This window comes from Amblyomma mixtum, chromosome 1, assembly GCF_055824585.1.
Source record: "Amblyomma mixtum isolate Tamu chromosome 1, ASM5582458v1, whole genome shotgun sequence".
Taxonomy (NCBI): domain Eukaryota; kingdom Metazoa; phylum Arthropoda; class Arachnida; order Ixodida; family Ixodidae; genus Amblyomma; species Amblyomma mixtum.
This window is the reverse complement of record NC_143012.1, coordinates 143208101-143220827: the sequence shown is the minus strand read 5'-3', so window position 1 is coordinate 143220827 and position 12727 is coordinate 143208101. Positions and strand designations below refer to the sequence as shown.

The window sequence follows — 12727 nt, the reverse complement described above, 5'->3', positions numbered from 1 at the left end:
TACGTGTGTCAGCCTGCTACAGCCATTCTTACTACCCTTCGCAACAATTTCAGTGCAGCGAAAAGTGACGGTTAAAGAAGAAAAAATGCTGCCATTAAGCCGAAAAGGGCTTGTTTAGTACGCCACAGTCTGTACGAAGAAAATTTTTTCATGCTTTTACAAAGCGGGTAGCCCACGGAAGGGAAGGGCAGGGGGCTGCCCTTATGAGTGCGTGTGGTCGCTATTATTTTTGAAGCCCTTAATAAGGGTCTTACAGATAGCACAAACATGGCTTATTTACTTTGTGGGAAACACTGCCCACAGTGTTTATATCGCAGTTTGTACGATGTTGTGACGTTGATGGTGGTGCGGTGCTGCCGTGTAGTTACTTTAGCCAGTTGAGCAGTTTTTGCATTCCTTTGTCAGCCATTTTTTCTATATCCTGTACTTCTTTGCGCACTTTGATAAGTACAGGCTTAGAGCATCCTTAAATTCAAATGGACCAAGCGTATGGGCTATGACGCAAAATTCGTGAACTTCAGTGAAACCAGAGTTTACTCGCACCTTTCGCCTTTAATGAGTGTAAAGCGCCACCTATACCCGTGCTATCCGCGCAATGCTGTTATGCTCTCCATCTCTGTGCCGGAAATAGCGCTTCACATCCAGCCATTGTGAGCCTTGGAACGATCGCACGTCCTGGCAGTTGGCGCCATGCGCATGAAACGTGGCGTAGCGTACACCATGCATAGCCATTGACGCAAGGCATTAGGGCAGCTTATCACTCTATTAATCACACCGCCATCTTCGGAGTGGTAGTGGTGCTTGATCGGCAGAGCACTACGTCCTCGCATGAGCCGTATACCTCCTCATCTTCGCGCTCCAGCTCTGCAGTACAGTGTACTGCATTGCAGAGCTGGGAAGTGCAGAGCTGCCACACTGGGAAGTGTGGCATCCACGGCTCGTAGCATAGCGGCGAAGTGGTCGCCGGAACTTAGTGAAGCGCGCATGACAAGGGAGTGAGAGGAGTGCAGAATCTGGTGACTCTTGATGGGTGCTGCCGTATCGCTCGCAGCGCGTAGAGAGCACGCTAGCAGTCTGCTTCTGTATCTCTTTTTCTGCATTCGTTTCTGCCGAATAGCATTGCTTTACGCTCCTGCCGCGGTACATTGTTTACTAAAAAGAACTACGGAGACACGACGGCTCAAGCAAAATGGGAAGCGCTTTGTAGCACGCCTCTTTAGCGGTTGCAGCTCTTGCATTGAAGCGAGATCCTAGTTTTGCACTGAGCTTGGAGCCCGTTGACGTGAAGCGCAGGGGCGCTACATAAAAAAGGGCAATTTTGTTCGGTGTCGAGAAGCAGTTTATTGACGGTACCGATCATCATACACCGCCCCACTCCTCAAGCATGAACAATCCTCGGGAACCATTTAACAACACTGCAGGGGCTGGAAGAGTTGAAACTATACCCCTTATATTTTCAGTTCAATACTTGGAGATACAAGCGTCCAGGGAAAATACAGTCGCCGAATTTCTATACATATATAGTCTCTTATGATTGAGGAAGTAAAGTTGTGGTGTATAATCTTTGTTTGAAATCTCCACGGCAAGTACACTCGGCGCAGATCGATCCGCCTGCAGTTCTGTCAATGTACGACGCTCTGTAGTGTAATTGGCTTACTTTGCTGGGCCGTCGGCACGTCTGGTGACGATATTACTTTGATAGTAGTATCATTTGATAGTAGTAAAGTAATGATAGTAGTATCATTGTTCTGCTTTATTTGGTCGTCCGCACGTCTGGCGATTGCATTAGTTAGGTACTAATATTAGAGGAAGACGACGATTTGCCATGCACAGCGCGCAATAGGTGTGATCGGTTAGGTAGCAGTAGAGACTTTTAGCATACCAAGCCAGCGGCCAGCGTGTTTACGGCGCTGGGCCCATGCCGGCTCGTCTGGCATGTCGTCTGGTCATCCTAGCGGAGAGCGCCCAGCGAGCGATCATCCTCAGAGACTTGACCACACTAGACCATCACAGCGAAAAATGTTTTTTTTTTTGTTTCTAGCACCACATCCTTTCTGCTATAGTATAAGTACCAGCGATGTTAAAGCGTATACTAGAAACACGAATAATGCCTTTATTTGTCAGCTTTAACATGTTGAAAGCGAGTGTTATTCATATTCGTTCAAGCGTATCTATGTTTTTCACCAATAGGTGGGGCAGCAAAGCGCTCCTCTGTACTACTCTCATTCGGGCGTTTTAGACGCTGCGCTAAAACTCTACTCGCGCTATACGTTCCGGTGGCGCTTCGCTGGGGGGCTCCGAGCGGAGCGGGACGTAAGTCCGCTCAGCTAAAATCCTTTACTGTTTGTTGAAGAAGACGATGATGTACAATGCGCAGCACGAAAGTGTATTGCAGTTTAACACGAGGGGTGATCGGCTGCTAGACTTCTGTTGCTTTATCGTTCTAGATGTCTTTCGCGGCACCCTCGGAAAGCTTTTGTAAATAGTTCATGTAAATAGAACATAATTTCAGTGTAACAAATGCCATATTTAAGAAAAGAAGCTGCGATATCCTAGTGTTCTTGTGCAGTGTCCAGCGAAGCTGATCTGTTCGCGATGCGGCGGGTTTGAATAGCAGTCACGCTGTTTACTTCTATTTATTTATTTATTGGGTGGCTCGGTTGCACTGGCCGTGGCGACACGGCTAAACTCACAACCTGGCGACGCTCTAAAAAACGCGGTGCAAGATTTGCCCTCATCCTAGTTCAACTGATATTAGCATGATGGGACTAGGGGGACGGGTTTTCTTCACTATCCCAAAGAAAAGTGTTGATGATGAGGAAACGGGGAGAAGGCGTCGAGAATGATTTTTGCCACCTAGGCTTCTTTACCTACACTGTCGTGAGAACAGCACATGGGCGTAAGTTCTGTTCCGCATTTCGTCTCGTCGAAATGCGGCCGCCATTGATAATACGACCATCAGCTCTCAAGTCGCACGAAAATGAAAGCCAGTATGAGAAAGTAGCACTTTGGGCTAGTAGGTGTGGAATTTCGAAGGTCTAAAGCGCGGTAGAGAGAGCAACAAGTGAGAGAGCGGCGCACGGCCGCGTCTCTCAATGTGCGGCCTCAACCACGCTGTGTCCCTTCGCTCTACCGCTCAGCTACCGCGACAGGTGTGTTTCGTTGCATAAGAACGTGTTGCTTGTCGATATCTCCTGAGCTTGCTAAGCTTGTATGCAGGTAGGTGCAGATGTTTCCAATCCCAGTTAAGTACAAAAATAACAATAGTGCGACTACTGAGCACAACTTGGCGTTGCTCTAGCAGGACCTCGTCCTAAAATTTCTGTGCTGTGATCATGCAATTCAGACGTCAAACATGACTTTCTCTGTCGTCCAGCTGCGTTGCGTCGATTTTTCTAATGAAGCCCAGGCGTCCAAGACAGAAAAGGTGAGCGGCCTGAAGATAACAAGGCTTAAATACTTTTCGTTGTCGATCAAACTTGTACATTGATCTTAAGTTCAATTCCTTTCTGTTCCTTTTCTGGATGCTCAGGCGGTTTGCGCTTGCTTTTATGTCTTTTTTCATACTTTTTTGTGTACTTGCCTCTGCTTGAGTTTATTTTTCTTTTCACTTAAGTTCGCCTATCATTTCAATGCACGCTCATTTTCACTGCAATGTCACATGACGAATGGTCTTTACTGAAGGAATGACAGGATTCTGTTGATATTGCCACGCGCCTAACGCGCCGCGCGGCCTCCGCGCTGAGTCGAAGACGACGACGAAGCGGCGGTGGGCTCTCGTGGCGCGCTGTTCTGTTCTGTGTCGTGGAAGCTGGCTCGATAATTAAAAAGAAGGCTCCCGGTCTTGGGTTCTTTCTGACGTCTACCTTCACGGCTCCTCTGGTCGTGACAATATTACCCGTTTGATACTTATCAAACGAGACAAAAGCAGCGCCCACTATCGGTTCTGAAGAAAACATGCCGCAAAGCAGGTGCAACTGAGGTGCTTTCAGTCCCAGAGAAATTTAAAAGCCTGCACCGACCTGTTAACCCACACCAGCCAAATAAAGAAGCGACGGTTCACAATATATCACCAGAACAGTTTTGTGTTATGCGAGGAAGCCCTTGTCTATTCCACATCTTTGACATGTGGCGAAGAGTACGTGGAGAGACACGCAGATCTACCAATGAAAGACTGAAAAAACTTAAAAGGGACGTTGATAAAGCTTCCACGAATTATGGAGTTTACTGCCGAGACTGCCTCTCCTGAATATGGCAGTCTTTAAAAATTGGCTCTGGCTTAGCTAAGGTTAAGCCTGGATAAGCGAAAAGCTCTCGCTGCTTTTTAGCCAACTCCCAAGCTACCACTTCTGGATCGGTGTTTCTGCGCCGTCCGACTGTTGCATCTTCTTCTCCTTCCATAGCGGAAGCCTGCTCCTGTTCTATGGGCAAGCGCGCCTTATAGGCAAGTTGCAAGTGCTAGGAGGCGCCCCGTCTTTCGGACCTCTGGCGCCATCTGGGGAGTAGCTGCTCAAATGCGGCAGGATTACTCCCGCAGTCAACTGCTCGCGCTGCGTGTTTGACACCCAGTGATGGCGGCAAACAACGTGCCGATATTTATTTTAGCCGGGTTTCGGGAGCTACACGACCTTGACAGCTTTTTTCGTGGAAAGAATTTGCAGAAAGGAAGACTTCTATTTGAAGCGGGGCACGTCTACGAGGTGAGGGAACTGCTCGACTCGCACGGATCGGAGGTGACAGCTAGGTGCATTCCGCAGACGAAAATCAACGCACCGGCGAGATGCGTGAAGCCATGGAGGAAGAAAAACTAGGAGGGAGCATGACGTCACAATCTTGAAGCCTAGTCATAAAAAATATAATGGAAAGAATCATGGGAAATAGGCCCTCACGTGACAAGGCAGTGGTAGCTCTTAGCCGGATTTCGCTTTCGGTTTCGCTCTCTCGCTGAACGAGCAACTGCGCGACCATCTGCTTGTGTTCGCTGACGGCTCTGTGGTGGGCGCAAACTGCTCGCTTGCCGCAGCGGCCACCGTCCCCGAGCGACGCGTGCGCTGACTGCGGCGCAGTGGAGACATTGGAGCACATCTCCTTCGCTGTGTAGCTTCTACAGTGACGCGTCGCGAGATTCTCGCGGCCTGCAGGGCGCTGGGAATCATCCCGGACAGTCTCGAAGCGCTCCTGTGGACGCGCGGCAGTGCGCGCACCCGTGACAGAATAATGGTGAGCCTCTGTGCGTTCATCGAGCAGGCGGGCTTGACTTCCCGCTCGCTCTTTGCCAGGTAGTGCACGCGTGACACGAACGCTCCGTGGGTGCTACCTCGGACGGTATACGCGGCCGGGCGCCCCACCCGGGCCGCTAGTGCCGCGCGCGCGATTAGTCCGAGACAGGACGCTACGTGCGCGCGGCTATGTACATACAGTTTGCTTTTTGTAAGTGATTGTGCGCAGTGGCCGGGAGACTCCTCGCAGGGGCAGACGTAAAGCCGCCGGCACTCTCTCTCGACAGCGAGAGAGAGACATACTTCACTGCTGCATTTCACGTCGGAACCGCGTATGTGCGCGAGCTCATTCGGCGCGACTTGTGCCTTGAGAATAGCGGAGAACGGCGGGCCCATGGGCGGGCCGAAGTCCGCCTGCCCGAGAAATAGAATCTTGCGCAGCGCGCCGGAGCGCTCGTTCAACACGTCCGTCAGCCGTGAGCGCTCTGGAAGCTGCTGCGCCCTTTTTTAGAGGCTTGTTTCTTCGCCTACTCTCGAGTTCTCCGCTTATAGCATGCGCTGAAATAAACGCTCCGTATGTGTGTATAACGACGAAAGGAATTCCTCTCCATTCTCTTTATGAACCACAGTTGAACAGTGACGAGGTCGCGGCCGCACCCTTTGATGAAAAGTTTACCTGCAGTTTTCTACAGTGCACCCAAAAGCTCAAGAGTGTAATCAACAGAAGTGTTGAGACGCTGAGCCTTCAGACAACCTCAAGCTCGGTACGCATTCCGCCAAAGCTGCAACACAGGCGCTGCGCTTCTGCGCTACATCGGAGCACGGACGTTCGCTAAAAAGCACCGCTGGTTGGCAGTCTGGTAACTGTGGAGGAGGGCCTATTTCCCAAGAGTCAGTGCGAAAAAGGGCCCTCGGCAGCGGCGTCAGAGGAGGATGGCTTGCAGAGGCTGAGCGCACTCTCTCCTAGTTTTTTTTACCTCCATGCGTTAAGCTCAGCGTAGGTACCTTCGTTTTGCCGTGTGGACGCATGGAATTATAGGTGACATAATGCTTGCAGATCGACGGCAGAAGACGAATCTTCGCGGGGAGCTGCGATTGCCGTGCTGGCATCGCAGGGAAGTGCAAGCACGCCGCGGCAGTTGCCCTGTACATACAAGACGGCAAATGCGACTCGAAAACCTCTCATCCACGATCGTGGGGCGTACCGGCGTCTCGTAAGGCATACCCGAGGCACTCTAACGTTGCTGTCCCCAAAAAAGAAAAAGGTGTGGAACTTACCAGCTGTGTTTACTCTGGAAAAATATTTTCGCTCAAGTTGCTGAAAGTTCGAGTCTTTTTATGTTGCGATTTTTCAGTGCGTGCAAAGGAGGTTCCACTGAACCATGTCACACAATATTTCGGTGACCTCAACTGCCCCTTAATTGATATGTTGAGCGCAGAAGAGTCTATGCCAGCTGAGCCCGCTACAACCCCTCCTCATAGCTCTCCGCAAGCCCTGGTGCTTTTTGAATGGGAGAGGATCGAGAAAGAGTTCCACAGCTTTACTGTCATGCAGTGTGGAAACAAAATACTTCTTAAACGAGCTAACTTCCTAGAGAGGTTTGTATCCTAGTGTACAGTACTTAAGTATTCGTATTTTTTCTTCTCTAAGAGAACCTAACTAAAAACAGATGTAGTAACTGCTATTGTGTCTGGCTCGCTATGCCCCCCCCCCCCCTCCCCACAAAGGCTGTCAGGCCCGGAGCGACGAATTTATGAACGCTACGTCGCTGTGACGCCTGAAGATGTACCTGACCTGTCAGCTAGGACGGCGCTTGATCGTAGTCTTTGGGCTAATGAAAGGTTTCCGAGAATTACTGCTACAAAGGTACAGAGAAGTATCTTGCAGCTTGATCAATTTTTTTACCCTGACACTGATTACGCTAAAACAGACGTGGTCTTATCCCTGCCTTTTGTCTTCTGCAGGCACACAGGATTCTGACCTGCTGTAAAAGCCTCTCTGAGCGTGCAAAGAGCATTGTTACCGAGGTGCCGTACAATGGCTACCAGGTGCAGTATGGGCTGTTAAAGGAGCCATCAGCCCGTAAGGCGTTTGAAAAGAAGGTCAACGTGAATGTCGCCCAATTCGGCCTGGTAGTTTGTCCTGGAGAGCCGTGGCTTGCGTGCTCCCCCGACGGCATTTTCAGGTAATCAATTTTATCGGGTTGTTCTTCCAAATAGAAAGTTTATCTTTCAGGGATGAAGACGGCAGCGCAGTGCTACTTAAAATCAAGTGTCCATTCTCAAGAAGACAGCAGAGCTTGACCAAGAGACCCCTGCTGAAATACCTGTGTGGTGAAGACATTCTGGATTTGAGACGCAGCCATTCGTACTTCACACAAATACAAATCTGCTTGCATGTGCTAGGCTTGCAGCGCTGCTACTTTTATGTACACACAGAAGTGGACTCACTCACAATCCAAGTAAAAAGAAATGATGAGTTTCTGTCGTCTGCTGTGCCCAAACTGCGAAACGTTTATTTTGAGCACTTTCTCAGGGCATTGCATGAATGTACAGACATGTGATGTTTACTTATTTTAATATTGTTCGTGTAGAGGCAATATCCTTTTACAAGTGTCGCCATCCCATCACCAACAGAGACCAGAAAACAGTGCCTGCTAATGAGAACTGCTTTATTTCATTTCTACACTTTTCATACAGTGACATGTAAAGCCTCATATATGTCGCAGTAAGGGCAGTCATTTTGACCCTTCTTGTTTATATAAAAAACGTGCAATAATTTTTTTTCCCTTTTCAGCCTCATTATTTCGGTGGCTTGGAAAAAATGGGCGCCTTCAGGTTTGTTAGCACTGCTAGTACATGAAGAATCTCATCAGCATAACCAGTCAGCTCATGTGGTATCCTGCGTGTAATGATATCAAAAATTTTCAGCCTCTGAATCACTCTTTCCACATGAATGCGCACGGAGGCAGTTTCATATGTGGCATCCACGTCAGACTCCGTGAATTGTGGACTGGTAGCAAAAGGTGGCATCACCAACGGTGCATCCTGCGAGCCAACACCTGTTTTTATGCCTGGAAATCCTTTATCGGCTAAGACGAGATCTCCTGGTTCAAGAAGAGACAAAAAACCTGATTCAACTGTTAGCATAGTATCACTAGTTCTACCTCCAAACCCCTTTGAAAGAAAAGTTATAAGGCCGTTCGGAGCTATTCCAACAAGGTACTTGATGGTGTGCCTTCCTTTGTAGTCTGAATACCACAGGTTTTGTTTTTCAATTCCTGGAGGCACTTCAGTTTCAAGTTCAGTGCAATCTATAGCAACTGTGCATTTTGATAGTGTACTTTGAAGCATGGAGGTAATGTGGCCAGAACGGCTCTTTGTGATGGCCAGTATAACCATTTCCTTGTTGCAGCATGGATGTTTACAAGTAGACCCTTGAAGACGCGAGAGGCCGTTGTTTTGTGGACGCCAAAGAGAACAGCGAGAACAGAAAATGGCAGCCCATGTTTCAGTTTGATTAGAAATAACAGAATCTTGTTCTCAATGGACAACTCATTCAACTTTCTTGGAGCAGGTGGCAGTATGCTTAAAAGCAGAGCAAATAATGAAACATTAATCGCTGTCAGCGCATGAAAGGCGTTTTCATCGTGTTGACGAGATCTGAACCCCGCGAAGAAAGGCTCTTTGCACGCTGGTCCAGTGCTTTTGTCCGAAAAGCCTGAACTGCATGAGCTGCCCAAGCTTGTGCTGCACACTTCTTTGTGACTTATGTAAGATGAAGCATTTCCATCGCACAACTCTGATATAAATGTGAAGTTCACGCTGAAAGTAACATTGCCGTCTTCAGTCATTGTTGAGGCCTGAAACCAGCATTTTAAAATTAGCTTAGCACACCAGTCAAATTAAATGCAATGAAAAGCACAAATTACATGCAGTATACTTTTGCTTACATCCACACGATGTGTGTCATCTGCAGACTGGCCGCCGACGGAGGCCACTACGTTGTCACTGTAAGGCGGGCAGTCTGAAATCTGTGGTTCGGGGCTTGAGACATACCCTGTTTGTTGACTGTCATAACTGGATATCTGTCGCTCCTCCTGCATCTTTTGATTCTGGCGCTTTCTTTTTCTGGCAAAAATAAATAAATAAATAAGGACCTCGTCGCTTTGCATTTGTGGGGTAGTCACAGCCAAACAATATTGGTTCACTAAAGCACCGCGATCACGCAACCAAATCAACTGTCAATGCACAAAATGAGGTGGCATTATTCACAATACGTCAAGCTGAGGGCAAATTCAAAACAATATATGCTCTACCTCGTATAGCGGTCGCTTGACAGAGGCCCACTCGTCGCTTTATATGCAGCGGGAAATATCGACGGGTGGTAAGCAGGGTGGCCTTCTTCATTAGATTTAACACCACCGACGAAATGTTTGCTGCATATCCTGCTATGCACTGCACGTCTCCAGTTGCTGCCGTCATCGCTGTAAAAGCAACACATTCATCGTTAACGCACTTCGCATATCGCTGGAACATAAAACAGCTTACTTCTGCCGTCGGACGAGCGCGATCCAGCGGTGACGCCGTTCTATTTCATACGGTCGGCTCGGAAACCTATAAAACTTCGTTCCTGGTGAGTTGGTGTACGTGCTGTTGCAGCCCACGACGCAGCAATTCGTGTTGCATTTCGGCATTTTTCTGAAAAGGCAACAGCTACGCGCGAAACAGAGACCAAACAGGCTTTCCGAACGCCAGCGGGCCGATCGTATCCTTCCGAGTATGCGCTCGCCGCCGTGAGGGGCGCCCTAGTCGGCGCGGGAACGACGTTCGCTACGAGCCTATATACCCCTCCTTTCAAATGTGCACTGCGCACGGATGCAGCGAAAGATCAAACGGTGGCGAGGATGGCCGCCTCTTTTATGGCCGCAGCAGCCGCACACGTGTTCTCGCAACGCCTTGCGAAAGAACCTTCTCCTCTTGGGACAGCGGCGGCGACCGCGCGGCAGCGGCGAAGGGTAAAACGGTGGCGAGGAGGAGAAGCGGCGACGCTCAGACGAGGAAGTCAGCGCGCGGCGGCGGCGACGGCTGCGGCAGCAGCGGCCACCTGCGCTCCGCGCGACGTCGCTCGGTTTCGCGCATGCCCAGCTGTGGCTAAAATTGATCACGGCGCACTCCAGACCCGGTGTTTACGAGCGCAGTGAAGGTTTTCGATTAAAAAAAAACGCGCGTCGATGGAATTGCATAACAAGTCCTGGGGTGCGGCCTGACCTTGGTGACCAGAACCGACAAGGCGCTCTCTTACGAGAGCAGCATTTGGCCATCCTGGTGTCGCACTTCCCAGAACCCTTTATGAACAAAGCAATTAACCCTCGGCCCTCAGTTCCCAGTGGCTGCGGAAAAACTAACCAAGGCGGCAGTCAGACCTGTGACGCAGTTGAAGTTGCTAAGAATCTCTGGCTCCGGAGTTGCCGCCCTTGGAAAGTGAACTGAACCTGGCGACGTTTAATGTTTGAACCTTATCCAGGGAGGCTAGCCTAGCAGTTCTGTTCGAGGAACTATGGGATATTAAATGGGATGTCATAGGACTTAGTGAGGCTCGATGGGCAGATGAGGCGTATACAGTACTAAAGGGTGGGCACGTACTGTGCTACAGGGGATTAGCGGACAGAGCAGAAATAGGTACGGGACTACTGGTCAATCAGGATATGGCAGGCTGCATAAAGGAATTCATAGTATTAACGATAGGGTAGCAGCTATCGTAGTTAGGCTTAATAAGTGGTACAAGCTAAAGGTGGTGCAGGCCTACGCGCCTTCATCCAGCTATGGTTAAGAGATTGCTGAAAGCTTTTATGAAGATGTGGAATCGGCAATGAACCAAGTAAAATCAAAATACAGTGTAGTGATGGGCAACTTCAATGCGAAGGCAGACAAAGCCGCAGACCAGGCGATAGGCGGCTACGCCATAGGCTGCAGGAATATCGGGAGAGAGTTATTAGTATTGTTGGCCGAGATAAATAACTTCCGGAACATGAATACCTTCATTCGGAAACGAAAGAACACGAAGTGGGCGTGGAAGAGCTCCACTGGTGAGTATAAAAATGAAATATACTTCATACTATGCGCTCACCCTGATGTCGTACAGGATGTGGAGGTCCTTGGAAAGTGCGCTGTAGCGGCCACACAATAGAAAGGTCTCGAATCAGCTTATACCTGAAAAGGGAACGGAAGAAATTAGCGAAATGGAAGCCCATTATCGAGTTAGCGGCAAGAGGGAAAGTAGAAGAGAAGGAGGAATAACTTTCTTTCCGTCAAAAGCACTTGTAGATGGTTGCATGTTAGATGGCCATTAGTTCTCAACTGAAGGCGTCATGGGCGGCCCACCGCACTGCCCGGACCTGGCCGGCCAGTCCTTAGCTGGCCAACACGGAATCCATCTGCTCAAGAGAAAAATCTTGCAGCAAAGTCACAGGGGGGGGGGGGGGGCTTTTTCTTGCATTCCCTCAGGATATGATCATATGTCGCCGGGTCCCTACACCATTTTCATCCAGCTTCACCTCTTGTGGATATATTTTGCTAAGTGTATCAGGACTTAGGAAAGATCTCGTCAGGAGTCTTCTCCAAACACACTCCTGCTCTTTGACCAATGTCTTATCTGGCGGCGGGAGAACCCTCTGGCTCAACATGTAGTGGTTTGTAATATCATGCAAGGACATCAGCCCAACTCTCGTGAACCCTCGAGAAACAGTCGACTCAGCTGGTCGGTTGACGAAACCTCGAGGTTGTGCGTGAGCCACCTCGTTCCCCGGGTTTCCGGAGTGCGCCGGTACTCATATCACCTCAACCTCTCCTATACCTCCACGTCATAAGCCGACATGCCGCAGCCGATATATCCTGCTCCTCGCGAAATAGCACATGGCTGTTTTCGATTAAGTGTAAATCAGATCAGCCTTGGTGATAGCTATCACTAGGGCGATTGCCTTCGCCTCCGCTGTCTCAGACGACCCGGTTCAGACCATCCCGGAAGCTATCGAGCCTCCCCGCGCTCCACCACTGTTATCCCAAAACCTTACCTGTCTCCACACTCAGCATCGTCCACGTAGGCAGCTCCATCGCATTTCCCATACTTTAAATAGGGCGCTTTCGCCCTCGCATGTCTTCTGTCGGCATGATACACCGCCTGCATGTATTCTGGCAAAGATTTGATGTACAATGCCTTCCGCACCGCCCTCAGTAGCTGCATTTTCCTATCTCCCCACGGAGCTTCCACCCCGATGTCGATCTTGTCTCGGATGTTTCTTCGGCCCCTGTTTTTGAAAGCCTAGCCTTCTGCACCGTTAGATGCGCCTCCTTTAACTCATCCAAGGTTTTTGCACTACCAGACCCATTAAACGTTTTTTCGTCGGTGCATTGTTGGGTAGGCCCAAACCAGCCTTGTATGCTTGCCTGATCACAGGTTCTGCCTTACCCCTCTCTGTGACATCCACCTTAAGGTACTGAAGCGCATA

At 49.5% G+C, this 12727-nt stretch overlaps 1 pseudogene; it reads right to left on the bottom strand.

The window, feature by feature from the left end:
• Positions 1-7936: 7936 nt before the first annotated feature.
• Positions 7937-9916, bottom strand: LOC149367814 (uncharacterized; annotated as a pseudogene).
• Positions 9917-12727: the final 2811 nt, after the last annotated feature.